The 14,736-nt window shown below is 43.2% G+C and overlaps 1 protein-coding gene across 1 annotated transcript in view; it reads right to left on the reverse strand.

Moving 5' to 3' along the window:
• Nucleotides 1-14,736, reverse strand: part of LOC111563846 (neural-cadherin) — a 375,623-nt gene that overhangs the window by 40,296 nt on the left and 320,591 nt on the right. The gene's annotated exons all lie outside the window — the stretch shown is intronic.

Consider the following 14,736-nt stretch of genomic DNA (forward strand, 5'->3'; position numbering starts at 1 on the left):
GTTTGCAAAAGGCTGCACATTGTTGGACTGCTCAACACTGCAAAGTTGCTTATGCTTGGAACAATTCTTTACGGATCTGGTACCTACTGTTAGTGGAAAGATACTCCCACTATATTACACTTTGGAGCTTTTGTGAGTTTGGCAACTGTTTCTATCATTTATCAAAATAAAACTTCATTCTGACTACAGGTCAGAATGCAAAGATGGCAAGAATTGCTTTCTCTAGGCAAAGGAACAAATCTTAGTTAAGAGTTCACATGAATCTAATAAGATGTGTGTAAAAAAATAACTCCAACACAACTAACTTTTAGCTGTTAAATGAGACTAAAAGTATTATTTACATTAGACTTGTACAGTTTATTAGCTTGTTCCTGCTTAATGGCTGTCAGCAGTGACAGACAGAAACACAAAGAAAGTAAAGAAAGTATGAATGATCCAAGATTTGAAGAAAAATATGAAAGGGGAAAAGAAAACTATTGAGGTCTAACTGACACCGATGAACCACAGCATTAAAACCAATCCTGCCTAATATTGTGTAGGTCCACATCTTGGTGCCAAAATGGCTCTGATCCAGCAAGGCCAGGACAGACCTCTGGAAGTGTATTGTGGTATCAGACACTAAGACATGAGCAGCAGATCATTTAAATCCTGTAAGTTATGGGATGGTCTCCATGGATTGGACTTGTTTCTTCAGCATGTCCCACAGATGCTAAATCGGAGTGAGATTGAGATCTAGTGAATTTGGAGGCCACGTTGTTGCTTTGATCTTTGTCATCTTTCTCAAACCATTCCTGAATAATATTTGCACTGTGATGGCGAGCATTATCCAACTAAAGTAGGTCACTGCTATCAGGAAGATTGTCACTATGAAGGGGTGTACATAGTCTACAATAGGGTTTAGGTAGGTGGTATTTGTCAAAGTAACATCCACATGAAAGCCAGGACTCTAGGTTTCAGAGCAAAACATTGTCCACTGTTAGTATGTGCCAGATTTACCATGATTATCACTCCCACTGCCCCCTTTCCTCCCACCCTCTTTTCATCTCCCTTTCCCTTTGTCCTGTAGACAATAATCATGCCTGGGACATAGGATACTAAGATACTGTCGAGTTGTGTGGATCAGTCCAAGATACTTTACAGAGCCAGGGCTGTGTATGATCACAGGACTTTTTTTCAACACATACACAGAAGCTAGTGGACCATGAAAGGATGTTTGCTCAGTCTGACAAAAAGTAGTTTGGATTAGAATCACACTCTCCACCATTAAAGTTTACAGCAGTTTGTGCTACACTAGCTCCTCTGTGGGGTCGAATCATACAGGCCATCTTTCACTCTCCTAGTGCATCGGTAAGCCTTGGACACTCATGGCTCTTGCTGGTTCACCGGTTGTTTGGTAGTTACTAATCACTGCACACCACACAAGACCAACTATTTTGGAAATGCTGTGACAAAAGTCATCTAGCTGTCACACTTTGGCCCTTGTCAGGGTCTCTTGGATCCATACCCTGCTCATTTGTCCTGCTTCCAATACATCCACCTCAAGAAATGACTTTTCACTCGCCGCTTCAAACCTCCACCCTTAAACAGGTGGATAAGCCATGTTATTCACTTTACCTGTCAGTGGTTTGAATGCTGTGGCTGACTGGTCAATATCGTATTTATGATATAATTTAAATTTTCATAATTCCTTATTAGCCGGTTTTGTTTTGCTGTTATATTCAAACACTGTGAGTCAAAGGCTGTGCTGGACTCATGTTGCCATGGAAAGAGCCTGCTGAGTTAGTGTAGAGGCAGAATATGCCAGTGAACATGTGAGCAGTCAAGTTGACTGTTTAACGAAGGGCATAATCTTTGGTTTATTTATGCGTGCATAGTTCCCTGAGTACTTTTTCCCACATGGATGTGCTCCCCTTTGGTCTGAAAGTACAACAAAACAGTAAGGCATTTTTGTTTTGTTTTTTCTTTTTCCTTTCAGTGATAGGCTGTCAGGGCCAGCAAGGCCTTCTCTGCTGGCCTAAAGTCTATCAGAATCACTGATTTATGTTTTAATATTTTCCCATTAATCTTTTGACATTATTTTCAATAGTCTGTTGGCTTCATTTGGCTCTACATTTATGTCAGCATCTTCACATGCTCTGACTGGATGGTCAGAAAGTTAGCCAAAGCCAACCCTGAGGCTAGCAAGCCACCGGCCGGGTGCTGCGGTGACAAGAAAACTCTTTGTTGCACAATTTGCATGACATTGCATTCCTATCTGTTGATTGCTAAGTTGGCATATTAGTTAATATTTCATTTTTTGGAAGCAGACATTCATAAAAGTAAATGCAAACACGTGAGCAAGCACACAGTTACTCACACACACGCATTCAGTCACACTTTCCATGTCACTATCTATCAATTCTACCTCTTTTGAAGAGAAATGCTTTTAAAATCCATTTAATAAACTCATGCATTGTCTTTTATTGCCTGAGGCACAGCTGTCTTCATCTCTTACTGTCTAACTCTAGGGAGTTTTCTGTCTCCATTTCACTTCATGCCTACATCTCGTGGTTCTGACCTCTTCCTCTCTCAATTATCATACAGGATCTTGCTTTTTTCTAGTTACAGTATCTTTATTGAGAATTCTTTTCTGTTGGAATCTTCAGACTATATTATTTTAAGACATTAGACACAATAAAACACATTGAGGAGATTGAGTAATAGTGTAAAACTTAAAATTAGACAGATAATAGAAGAGACATGGTCAAACAAACCAACCTCATATACATATAGTTACAATCCAGATACACACACAATTCAATTTAAACTCATTCAGACAGTAGGTAAATGGCTTGTGCTCATAAATTTAAAACGGACGAAAGTTACAAAAAAAATATATCTTCACTGCGTATCACAGAGAGGTGGTCGGAGTATAGAAGGACTGAGTGAAATCTCTGCCAATATTTGAGTTGATACAGTGTGTGCCGGAGCCAGTCCCTCAGTCTTTATCTCTCTTCACTTTGGATTGGGCAACAAACAAGCACATTCATAGAATACTGTACATTATGACGCACTCACCAACCTAAATAAAGTCAAGTCAGTGTCTTTGGAAAATAATTTTATTTTCAGACTGCCTAAACTTTATGAGAAACTGCCATTCAGTCTGCAATTGTGCCCTTTGAGTGGATATATTGAAAACACAGAATGTGGAGTTGGCATTGTTCCACATAGCAGTTTTTTGACAAAAAAGTGTTCAGCATTTTGGGAAATGCGCTTATTCAGCTTCTTTTTAAGAATTAGATGAAGATGTTAGCGCACTAGCAATGAAGCTAACGGCAGTAGACAGTTTGCTTAGCTTAGCGTAAAGACTTGAAACAGGAAAACTTGCATAGCTCTGTATTAAAAGATGAGTATATAAAAAAGAAGGCAGTGGAGTTAATGTGGATTTTGTGCCAGACCACTGCAGAGGTAATGACTTCCTGGAGAAGCTGTAGGGTTCCTGCTATCTCCTGTTCTGAACTTGATAGACAGATATGAAAGCATCTACTGTGTAACTTAGTAGGAAAGTGAACAAACAAGATTCACAAAGTATCAGATCAGAAATTCCTCTATGTGCTGTTATAGAGCAAATGAACTTTGACGGGGCTGGTAAGTGTGAAGCTGCTACACCACATTGAGGTTAAGGTTCCAGGTTGTCCGGTCACCGGACAGCAACCCCACACTGGTCTCCTTGTTAACCCTGACTACAAGTTCATCAGGGCTCTGTGAAGGCCACAGAGAGTGCACTGCCTAAATGAAGGTGGTGAAGGATAAAAGCCTGTGGGTGTTTTTTGACAGTAAAGCAAGTCTCACAAGGCCAATCAACCTCCACAAGGGAAAATCTCTAGGCTACGAATAGGAGAAATGAAAGGACTAGGTCGCTGTGGACTTGGGCTCTTAGAGAGATCTGCACAGAAACCAATGGAAAGAATTACATTGGTAGAAAGGCTTCCGTTATCAAGGATTGACTGATGAGCCAGAGACTGAGCATGGTTGGGATTTGTTCATGTAACTGGGTGCTGTATGTTTCATAGCTGATCCTTGAAGTACCACAACCATGGGCGTGGAAGTGGAGACAATATCCCCCGGTGATGGAAGAACATTTCCAAAGAAAGGCCAGACATGCGTGGTTCATTACATAGGTATGCTGCAGAATGGGAAAAAGTTTGTCTTTTTATTTTGTCTTTTCATGGTGGTTTGCATCTAACACATCAAACAAATTATTTTCTCATGTTACAATATGTTGTTTCATTTAGGGAAATTGAAGAGAGTACGTTCACATCTATGTATTACATTGTATGGTTGCCTGAGCCATAAACATGTTATTAAATGTCATAATGCGTGAATTTTTTTTGCTTACCAAACCCTAACCAAAACCCTTTTCATAACCACCACTTACCTACTCAAATTCTTGACTCAAATTTAACTTTAATCAAATCTTCAACCTAATATTTCATAATTAATGGCATAGTAGCTGGGTTTGTGTCAACATATTTATGTTCCCACACACACGCACAAAAGAAAACACAGGAAAAGTGCAAACCTATCGCAAACCAATGTATAGGCTACCTACCAAATAACACAGGATTTCCACTTGGTTGTATAATAACATCTCTCTGACTCATACACACTACTACATACATAGTACACACTCTACAAAAATGAACAAGCAGAATTCTTTTCCTCCAGACACCCAGAACGGCCCTCATCCCAGCTAACAATGACGATGCATTTGAGCGAATTAGCCATTAAGCTGTCATATTAATCATTCATTACCACATAAAAATGTCACTATTCTCTGTTGAAAAGAGTGCATATGAATAGATAAAAGAACCTATTTTTGGTAGCACTTCTTAGACGAAATAGCTGCTAAACTGTCTCACATGCCCTGAATGACACACCAACCTTTTTACTTTACAGCATGACACATCAAACAGATCACATTATCTCTTTCTCCTACACATTCACAAACTAATTGTGTACACTATAACCTGGATGGTGTTTGAATGGTGTCTTGCAAACATTTTTTAATGTTATTTGCCATTGTACGATCCATCAGTACTCCACTAAAAGAGACACTGAGGAAGATTTATGCTATTGTGTACCCTTTCCCCATTCTCTGCAGAAAATGTGTAACTCGTAGCATTTCATTTCATCTGCCTGGCATTTGAAAGGAAGAATCTCTTAAACACTGAACAAATTTATCACTGATCGTTGGATCCACATTTAAAAATGAATCTATGCTATCTTCTGTGCAGTCATACAAATGGTCCTCAGCAAAATCATTACTGTGAGAAGAAACAAGCAATTACTGAAATGGTTTTGCAGTACTAGCTCTAGAAATTATAGTTTAAAAGGTCCAATTTGCAGAAATGGGAATGATGGTCTGCTCAAATGATCTTGCAGTGTAGGTTTGCTTTGTGTGTGTGTGTGTGTGTGTGTGTGTGTGTGTGTGTGATACACTTTTAATCTGTCTAGACAGAAAAAAATACAGAAGAAATTCTTTGTTATCTCTGTGCACAGGATTTTGAAAAATAACAGAAATGTTACAGTCTTGGTGGTATTTCCTTTGTTTTAATTATTTCCAGCATTTACGTTAGGCCTATCATAAAAGAATAAAATGAATAAAAAATAGATATTTCCATAAGCACTAATCTACTAAGAAGCAAATTTTGTGCTGATCTTTTATGGCAAATTACATGACCTTTGGTGACTAGTGAGAAACTTGAAACTCTGTAATCTATGAGGGTCATTCATACCTTAATGTCATTTGATAGCTGTAATAAACCCTGTTCAGATTCATTGGATATGTAGCATTTCTTGCTTCATCAGTCTGTTAAAGTGATACCATTCTGTCATTTAGACATAGGTCACAGCTTCATTCAGACATACCCAACACAGTGACAGAGAAAGCCACAATACTTGCCCAATATTTGTCAAACATGCTAGATTGGACAGTACATCAAATAATGTATAATGCTTAACAATTAGGTTGATGTTTTAGTCTGTCTTCATTACAGTAAAGTTTCATTTTTATGGACATTTCTGATTTTAATAGATGTGAAATTATAGTCTACATGAAAGGCAAACAGCATCTTCATTTCTGTCTGTGATGTCTGTGGACCAATACTAGGGCTGAAATGTCACAAAAAAGCCTTCCCATTAATCATATGAAACAATTTACATTGCTCTGCATGCCTATCCAGTAACGCGACAGTATGCAAGTCAGGTTCGATCTAGTAAGTTAATGTCATGACTTTTGCAAGAATGTCTCACAGAGGCTACTCCGGAGTCAAACAGAAAGTGCAGTCAAAAAGTTTGTCCAAGGTTCAGCCCCCCAAAAAACCTGACTTGATGGGAAAGTCAAGAATTTTCAGAAAATCTATTTGGAAACACTTGATAAAATTTTGAACAACAAATTAAATGTCGGGACTTGGAAATTGTCGGATCGCGAGATGCTGTGAGATCGCGAGATTCAGTGAGAGTGACGAAATTCAACATGGCGGCTCCCAGCTGCTAGATGAGAAGTAAACAAATCGCCGTTATCTCGACGTATTTGTATTAAAAATAAATAAATAAATAAAACAACAACCTAACTAAATAGCCTGCTCAAGATCGGAAACGGTAGTGCTCACAGTGGAGGACCTTGAGAACTTTATTGACGACTACTTCGTCCGGTGCACCATGGAAGACGCCAACCCGAGCAAGAGGAAGAAAGCAGACTCCTCGACGGACACACAAGACTTGGAGGTCACGGATATCCAGGTAAGTGTTCTCGAGTCTATTAATAAGAAGCTCGATATTCTTAGTTTGCTTCACCAGGAGATAAAAGACCTGAAAGCAAGCCTGGAGTTCACCCACCAGCAGATCGAGGATCTGCAGAGGGACAACACCGAACTCCGGTCCACGCTGACAGCGGTCACTTCAGAGGTGAATACACTTAAAAAAGAAAACAAAACCCTGAGGGAGACCGTCCTGGACATCCAGTCGAGGAGCATGCGGGACAACCTGATCTTTTCTGGTATCCCTGAGTCCACACCGGATAACCCAGAGACCCTTGTTAAAAACTTCATGGTGTCGGCGCTTAAAATCCCTGCGGAAACTGTTAAAAACATCACTTTCCACCACGTCCACCGGCTCGGACCCCGAGGAGGAAACCGTCACCGTCCTATCATTGCAAAGTTCGAGCACTTCCAGCAGAAAGTGCTCGTAAGGAGCAAAGGACGGGAGCTGAAAGGCACGTCGTTCGGGATGAACGACCAGTTTCCCAGGGAAATCAACGAGAGGCGCAAAGTATTATATCCCATCATGAAAGAACACAGACAGAAAGGTAAACGGACTGCACTGGTTGTGGACAAACTGTACATAGATGGGCAGCTATTTCGGGAACCCTCCATTACCACCTGGCTCTTCTAAAAAAAAAAAAAAAAAAAAAAAAAATGGCTTAAACGTTTAATATATCATTTAGTCATTTATGTTAGAAAATGTTATAAAAAAAAAAAAAATGTCACAGGTGTAAATGTCTCACTCTCCTAACCTACACTCCCCACTGGAGAACCCCCTCCTCCTTCTACTTTTCTCTCTCTCCCTCTCTATATGTCTCCCTTTAGCTCTCTCCCCCTCTCACACACTCACCCTCCACACTCTCACTCACACTCTATGTACTCCCCATGTTTATTGTGCTTGTATGTTTTATAATGTGTTTGTTGATAGTTTTTCAGGCAATGATGTGCTATTATATAATGTATATATAGATCCTGACCTGCTGTATACATCTCTCTCCAACACTCACAGCTCACAGACAGCAACAGAAAGCTCACAAGGACACACACAGATGTTATATTACATTACTACATACTCAGTGACAGAACATCTTCTCTCTCTATGTTCAAGTTTAATATTGTAGCCTGGAATGTTCATGGCATACGCTCACAAACAAAAAGAGTTAAAATCATGGACTATGTCTCTAAATTAAAAGCAGATATTTTGCTCCTTCAAGAAACACATTTACTACAGTCGGAAGAAAAATGTTTATCAGACTCGAATTATAGTATCATCTTTTCATCTTGTTATAACAGCAGACAAAGAGGGGTCTCCATTCTAGTCCATAAGAGAATTCCATTCACTTTAAACAGTACAGTAACGGACTCAGAGGGCAGATATATTATTATCCAGGCAACAATCTTTAATAAATTATATTCTATTGTAAACCTCTATGCTCGAATAATGATGATCCAGCCTTCTTTCACACTGTTTTCTCTCACTTAGCAGACTTATCTGCTAACTCAATAACTATTATCGGTGGTGACTTCACATAGTTTTAAACCCTTCAGTAGATCGATCTAATAGTCCAATACACGTAAAACAGTCACAATCAGTTAAAGTCATACATGACTATATGAAAGATTTCGGACATAGACGACGTCTGGAGACTCAAAAACCCACCAAAGAGGGACTATACGTTTTTTCTCTGCGGTACACAAAACAATTTTCAAGGATTTGACTTTTTCCTCTTAAATAACTCTATCGCACATAAAGTCACTACTAAAATCCACCCAAGTCATTATCAGCGACCACGCACCAATATCACTCAGCCTGCAAACAGATTTCAATCCCTAAACCTCCTCAGACTTGGCGCCTCAACATCTCTCTACTCAAAGACCCAGAATTTGATCGAGTAATAAGGAGTGAGTGGGCAGACTTTCTAAAAAACAATGACTCTGTTGACTTACCCCCATCTTTGCTTTGGGAAACTGGGAAAGGCCGTAATCAGAGGTAAAATAATATCATACTCCTCATACAAGAAAAAAAAAGATCTACAAACAGAGAAAGAAATTGAAGAAAAAATTAAACAACTTACAGAGAATTATGCAAATAAACCCAAGTGATCAATTATGGTCCCGAACTACAAAATGCAAAACTAAACCTCGATAATATCCTATCCAAGAAAACAGAGTTTTTTATTACAACAGCTAAGATATAATGATTTCGAACACAATAATAAATCAGGAAAATTTCTGGCGAACCAACTCCAGCGCAATAAAGAAAAATCCTTCATAAACAGCAATTTCAGGATTCCTCAGGAAAATATACTCAGTCACCTCAGGAAATCAACCAGACCTTCTATAATTCTTACAGAGTTTATACTCAGGCAGCAGTTAACCCAAACATAGAAGATATAGATAATTTTCTTAACAATTTAAACATGCCCAAACTAACGTCCAAAATTACAGAGACATATTAGATGCTCCATTGACTATGAAAGAATTACAATGTGCATTAGACAGTTATGCCAGCAGGCAAGGCACCTGGTCCTGATGGTTTCCCTGCTGAATTTTCTTAAACATTTTTGGTCAATGTTAAGCACCCCCTTTTCTTCAGGACAGTGACAGAGATTAAAAATAATGGTTATATCAGTCCGCAACGATGAATACAGCTGCAATTAAATTATTATTGAAACCAGACAAAGATCCCTCACGCTTCCCTCTAGCTATCGACCTCTGTCACTAATCAACACCGACATCAAAATTATCTCAAAAGCTCTCGCCTCTAGGCTGGAGAAAATCATCCCGTCAATAATTCACAGCGATCAAACAGGATTTAAAATGGCCGACACTCCACCAACAAGCATCAGAAGACTTCTAAATCTAATCTCTTTGACGCAACGCCACAACAAAGAAGCTATTGTTATGTCACTGGACGCAGGAAAAAGCCTTTGACAAAGTCAATTGGTCCTTTCTCTTTGCTGTGCTCCACAAATTTGGCTTCGGAGAATCATTTATCCAGTGGGTATCAGCTCTGTACAACTCACCCAAGGCTACAGTCACCACTAATGGGATCACTTCACAAAGCTTCAGTCTGCAAAGGGGAACAAGACAGGGATGCCCACTCTCTCCCTTATTGTTTGCGATCTTTATCGAACCATTAGCAACAGCTGTACGTCAGAACACCGATATCAAAGGTATCTGCGCTCTGGAGTCTGAACATAAAATTAACCTATACGCAGATGACATTTTACTTTATCTACAAAGAACCCAAAACTTCAGTAAAGGAAGTATTTAACCTCATCACAACCTTGCTCGCGTCTTTCAGACTACTCCGTCAACTGGTCAAAATCAATTATATTACCTTTAACAGAAACTCGTGGAAGCCCGCAGCCCAAAAACTCGCATTATTCTTTTCCTACTGGCAACATCAGATATCTGGGCATAAATATTTCCTCCAAACTCTCAGAATTAGTTCACCTGAACTTCACTCCACTTTTGGACAAAGTCTGTGATGATCTGAGGCGTTGGAACAACCTCCCCATCTCCTTTTGGGACGAATAGCTACAGTCAAAATGAAAATATTACCTAAAATCAACTATCTTTTCTCCATGATTCCATTTAAACCCACATCAAAGTGGTTCCAATCGTTAGACTCCGCTATGGGTAAATTCTACTCAAAGAATAAAAAGGCTAAAATCAGCTTGACTACCCCTCCAGAAGAATAAATCCGAAGGGGGACTGGAGGCTCCCAACGTCATGTATTATTATTTATCCAACCAAATACAATATCTCACCAAATGGATACATCCACATGAAGAATATAACTCCTGGCTAGAACTAGAACAGTTTAGATTGTAACCAGATCAAAATCTCTGACCTTCCCTTTATCTCTTCTGCTCTTAAACATCACTCCTGCTTCAAGAACCCTATGATCGCTTCCACCTTGTCTGCTTGGTGGAAAGCACTGGAAATCACAGGCTCTCAATTAAAACCCAGTATACTCTCCCCAATCTGGCACAACCCTGATTTTGCAAACAACAAAATAGCTCTTTATTTCAGCACATGGGCAGAGAGAGGAGTCACTCACCCTCCATCACCTTCTGGATGATAACACATTTAGGACATATATAAACTTATCTCCAAACATTTGAAATAAGAAATGGAAATTTTCTTCAGTACCCTACAGGTAAAGAAGGACTATTACAAGTAGAATTCCATCGCTTCAGACTACTTTACAGCCAACGGATTTACAGCCACCTGAATTTGTCGACTACATTGTGAAACTCTCTCCAAGAAATAAGAAGAATCTCTCAAAAATTTATAGTTTACTCTCAAAGACACACTCTATACACCTACCAACTCAAAAATGGGAAAAAGACGTATCCAAATCTTTTGACTCTGATTTTTGGACCCCAAATCTGTGAAAACACATTTAAAATGACTAAAAACACCACTCTACAATTGATCCAATTTAAGGTGCTTCACAGAACACATATAACACAATATAAACTGTATAAAATGGGCTTCTCACGCTCAGACACATGTACGCAATGCACCCAAAACATGACGGACACTTACTTTCACGCTCTGTGGCTTTGTACACCCGTCTATCAATTCTGGGTAACAATCACACAGAAACTCTCCAATATTTTGGACTGCGGGATTCCACATTCCCGACCGTTTTGCCTAATTGGTGATCTAACGCAAACAGCCCTTCCAGACATTCATATCCAACCCACACTTGCAGCTATCGCCATTGCCAAAAAAACTATTTTAGTTAACTGGAAAGATAAGAAAGCCCCTCAACATCATCCATTGGGCTGAACCTCCTCACAGAACACATTTCACTTGAGAGAATATCTGCTATCAGAAAAAAACCAATTGGATCCTTCAAAGAAAAATGGTCTCCATTTATTAAATCAATAAATATTAACCTATAGCCTCCGCTTGTATGTGGGCGTATGCCATTTCCCTCATAAAATTGTAATTATTATTCTGTCTGTGTGTATGGTCTGACTTCTGTCTGCTTTATTTCAGTTTATTAACCCTCTACCTTTTTAAGTAGGATGGCACCATGGACTTCAAGGCTGTGTGCATGCACTAATGGTGTCCCTTCCCTATTGCTCTTGGGGTCGCTCTCTGGCTCTGCGGGGCCAGCGTGGCTCGGGCCCCTCTGCCTGGGGGTGGGTGTCCCCGGTGTCTCTCCCTTTGAGCCCTGGGTCTGCTGGGTCTGTGCGCTCTCCCGGGGCCTTGGGGGTAGCGGCGGCTGGTCTCTTCTGGGGCGCCCTGGCTGGCCCTGGGGTTTGGGGTGGGTCGGCCCTCCGGTCGCTCCCCTGTCCTTTCCTGCTCTGCTTCCCTCCTCCTCCCTCCTCTCCTGCCTGGCCGCTCGTCCTCGTCCCTCTCCCTCCCCTGGGGGGGCTGGGGGCCCTCCGCTGCCTGGGGGTCTGGCATGGGGGCCGGGTGGTCTCTCTGGGGGGGTGGCTCTGGCTCATCCGGGCACAGGCCCTGGTACTTGCCTGTGTGCCGCCACTGGAGATAAGTTTCTGCTGGCTGGGGGCTTCTGTCCGGGCCCGGTGCTGTCCTTGGGTGTGGTGGGGTGGGTGGGGTCTCGGTGGTGCTGCGGGGTGGGTGCCCTGCATCCTGGACGTGCCGGCTCCGGGGCGGGCGTGGGGGCTCATGGCCCTTGCTTCCTAGTGGTGCGGCCTGGTCCTCCCTCCAGGGCGGGGTGCTGCATGCGGCTGGCCCGTGGTGGGGCTACGGCGTCTGCCGGGGCGCTGCTCCAGCGCTGCGACTTCTGGGGGTTTCGGTGCTGGCCGGGCCGGTCGGGTTCGTGTGGGCCCACCTCGGCCTCTTGCCTCTGGGCTCTGGGGGCCCTCTGCATCAGTACTGGTGGTCTTACTACCTGTCTTCCCCGCTGCTCTCTCCTCATGGGCCGGATCCACACCAGACTGCCTCTTACTGTGCACTTCACATACTTCACACATCACTGTATATAGTTACTCTTAGGCACATATAGGGACACAACAGTTAGGGCCCCGAGAGCAGGTGGGGGCAGGAACGATGGGCTCTGTGGTGGGGCGGATGGCAGGGCTCTACGGCCTTGTCTCTTCCCCATCACCCTCTTGCTTGCCTCCCCTGCTCTCTAATTTCTTTTTAATGCACCACACACACTCACACCTTGGGGGTAGGTCTGGGACGGCTCAGGGAACTTGGGTCAGGGTAGGCTGCAGAGTAGCCATCCTCTGTGGTCCTCTGGCCTGCCCCCTGGACGCCTCGCCCAGCCTCCCCACTTTTAATGCACCACATGACACTCAGGGTTACACTATCACGGTGCAGGGATAATGTCTCCAGTCTGGGATCGGGAGACATATTAATAGGGAGTAATGGGGGGATTTCACTAATATGGCCTCGCTGGTGGGACCCGGCCCCCTTATGGCTATGGGGTGGCGGGGGTGGACCATCATCCGTGTTGCTGTGGCTGGGGGGTCCCCGGGACCTGGGGGCTGTGGTCGGGGGGGGTTCTCCTGCGTGCCCGACGGGTCCGGGCAGGTGCGATGGCTCTTGGTGGGCTGCGGGGGCTGGATTGGCCGTCTTGGTGGGCGCTGTGGCTGTACTGCGGGCTAGTGGCATGTGGTGGCTCTGTCCCGGTGGGTTGTCAGGGCGCATTGCGGGGGGTGGGGGCCCTGGGTGTACTGCGCTCGCCTGGGGCCTGGTGCGGGGGGTATGTGGGGTGCCTCCCTGTCGGCGTCGCCGGGCCCCACCACACTATCCATTTTTACCCTCTGGACTCGCATCGGGTCCCGGCTCCGATTTCCTCTGGCCGGCTCCCGGTGGTGGCCTGCCTTGTGATGGGCTGGTTGCCGCCCCTTCGGTGGGCCGCTCGGCCCCTGTGTCTGGCTTCCTGGCTGTGTGGGGCCGTTGGCCCCCTCGGGGGAGGGAGAGGGGATGGGGGTGGGCGGGTCGGGTGGTGGGGTGGGGGGTTCGGTGGGGGCTGGGGTGGGCGGGGTTGGGGTTTGGGTGGCGGGTGGGTCCTCGTGCCCCGGGCCGCCTGGGTCGGTCTTGGTGCGCAGGGGGTGTCGGTAGCTGCTCCCTCTTGTTCTCTGGGTCCTCGTCGTTCACGGTGGCCCCGGTGGCTCTCTGGGGGTGCCGCCCTGTGGCTCCTACTGCCTGGGGGGAGGGGTGCCCTGTTGGCTTGGCCCTGCCTTGCCGTGATTGCTGTTCTGGGCTTCGGGGTTCTTCACACTTGCATGTTTGATCAGGTTCTCGCCAGCTACTGCCGAGTCCCATTTCAGCAAATGATGGGTCCCGCCAGAATGTGCTGAGAATCTCTCCAGTCTCTACCCTAAACTCATTCTCTCTTGCACTAGTATCCTCTTCTGGCCTATTCTATTCTATTCTATACTATCAAGACACACACAATTATGGTGCTCAGTACCGTTTGTTCATTTATTATTGAATCTCTTTTTCTTTTGTGTTGGTTTGGTTTTCTTTTCTTTTTTCAAATTTTTATTTTTTTTTTTTTTCTATTGATGGACAGTTAGTAGTTGGGCATAACACACCACCTTACAATCTTTAATTGCAATAGCAACGCCTGTTATTTTCTATCCCTGTTCATCCTGTTCGTCCTGTTCGTCCTGTCCAGTCTTTGTTTCCCCCACACATCACTGAGGTGTAGCACTGCCCTCCCTGGCTTATAATAGGGAATTCTAATAAAGAAGGTCTACTTAGCTTTCAGGGAGGGCCGGTGATGGTCACACACATGCACTAAATATTAAAATATTTGGTTGCAAGACTAAAATATGCATCAATCTCATATAATGTTGACTCCCCTTTTGTGGAGTTAAACAATGAGAACAAATGCAGACAAAAAAAGAAAAAAAAAATAAAAAAATAAATAAATGTGTAAAGTTTTTTTAGTTGAAGAGGACTCAAATACAGTTTGGTAAATCAC

Source organism: Amphiprion ocellaris, chromosome 1 (genome assembly GCF_022539595.1).
Source record: "Amphiprion ocellaris isolate individual 3 ecotype Okinawa chromosome 1, ASM2253959v1, whole genome shotgun sequence".
NCBI classification, from domain to species: Eukaryota; Metazoa; Chordata; class Actinopteri; family Pomacentridae; genus Amphiprion; species Amphiprion ocellaris.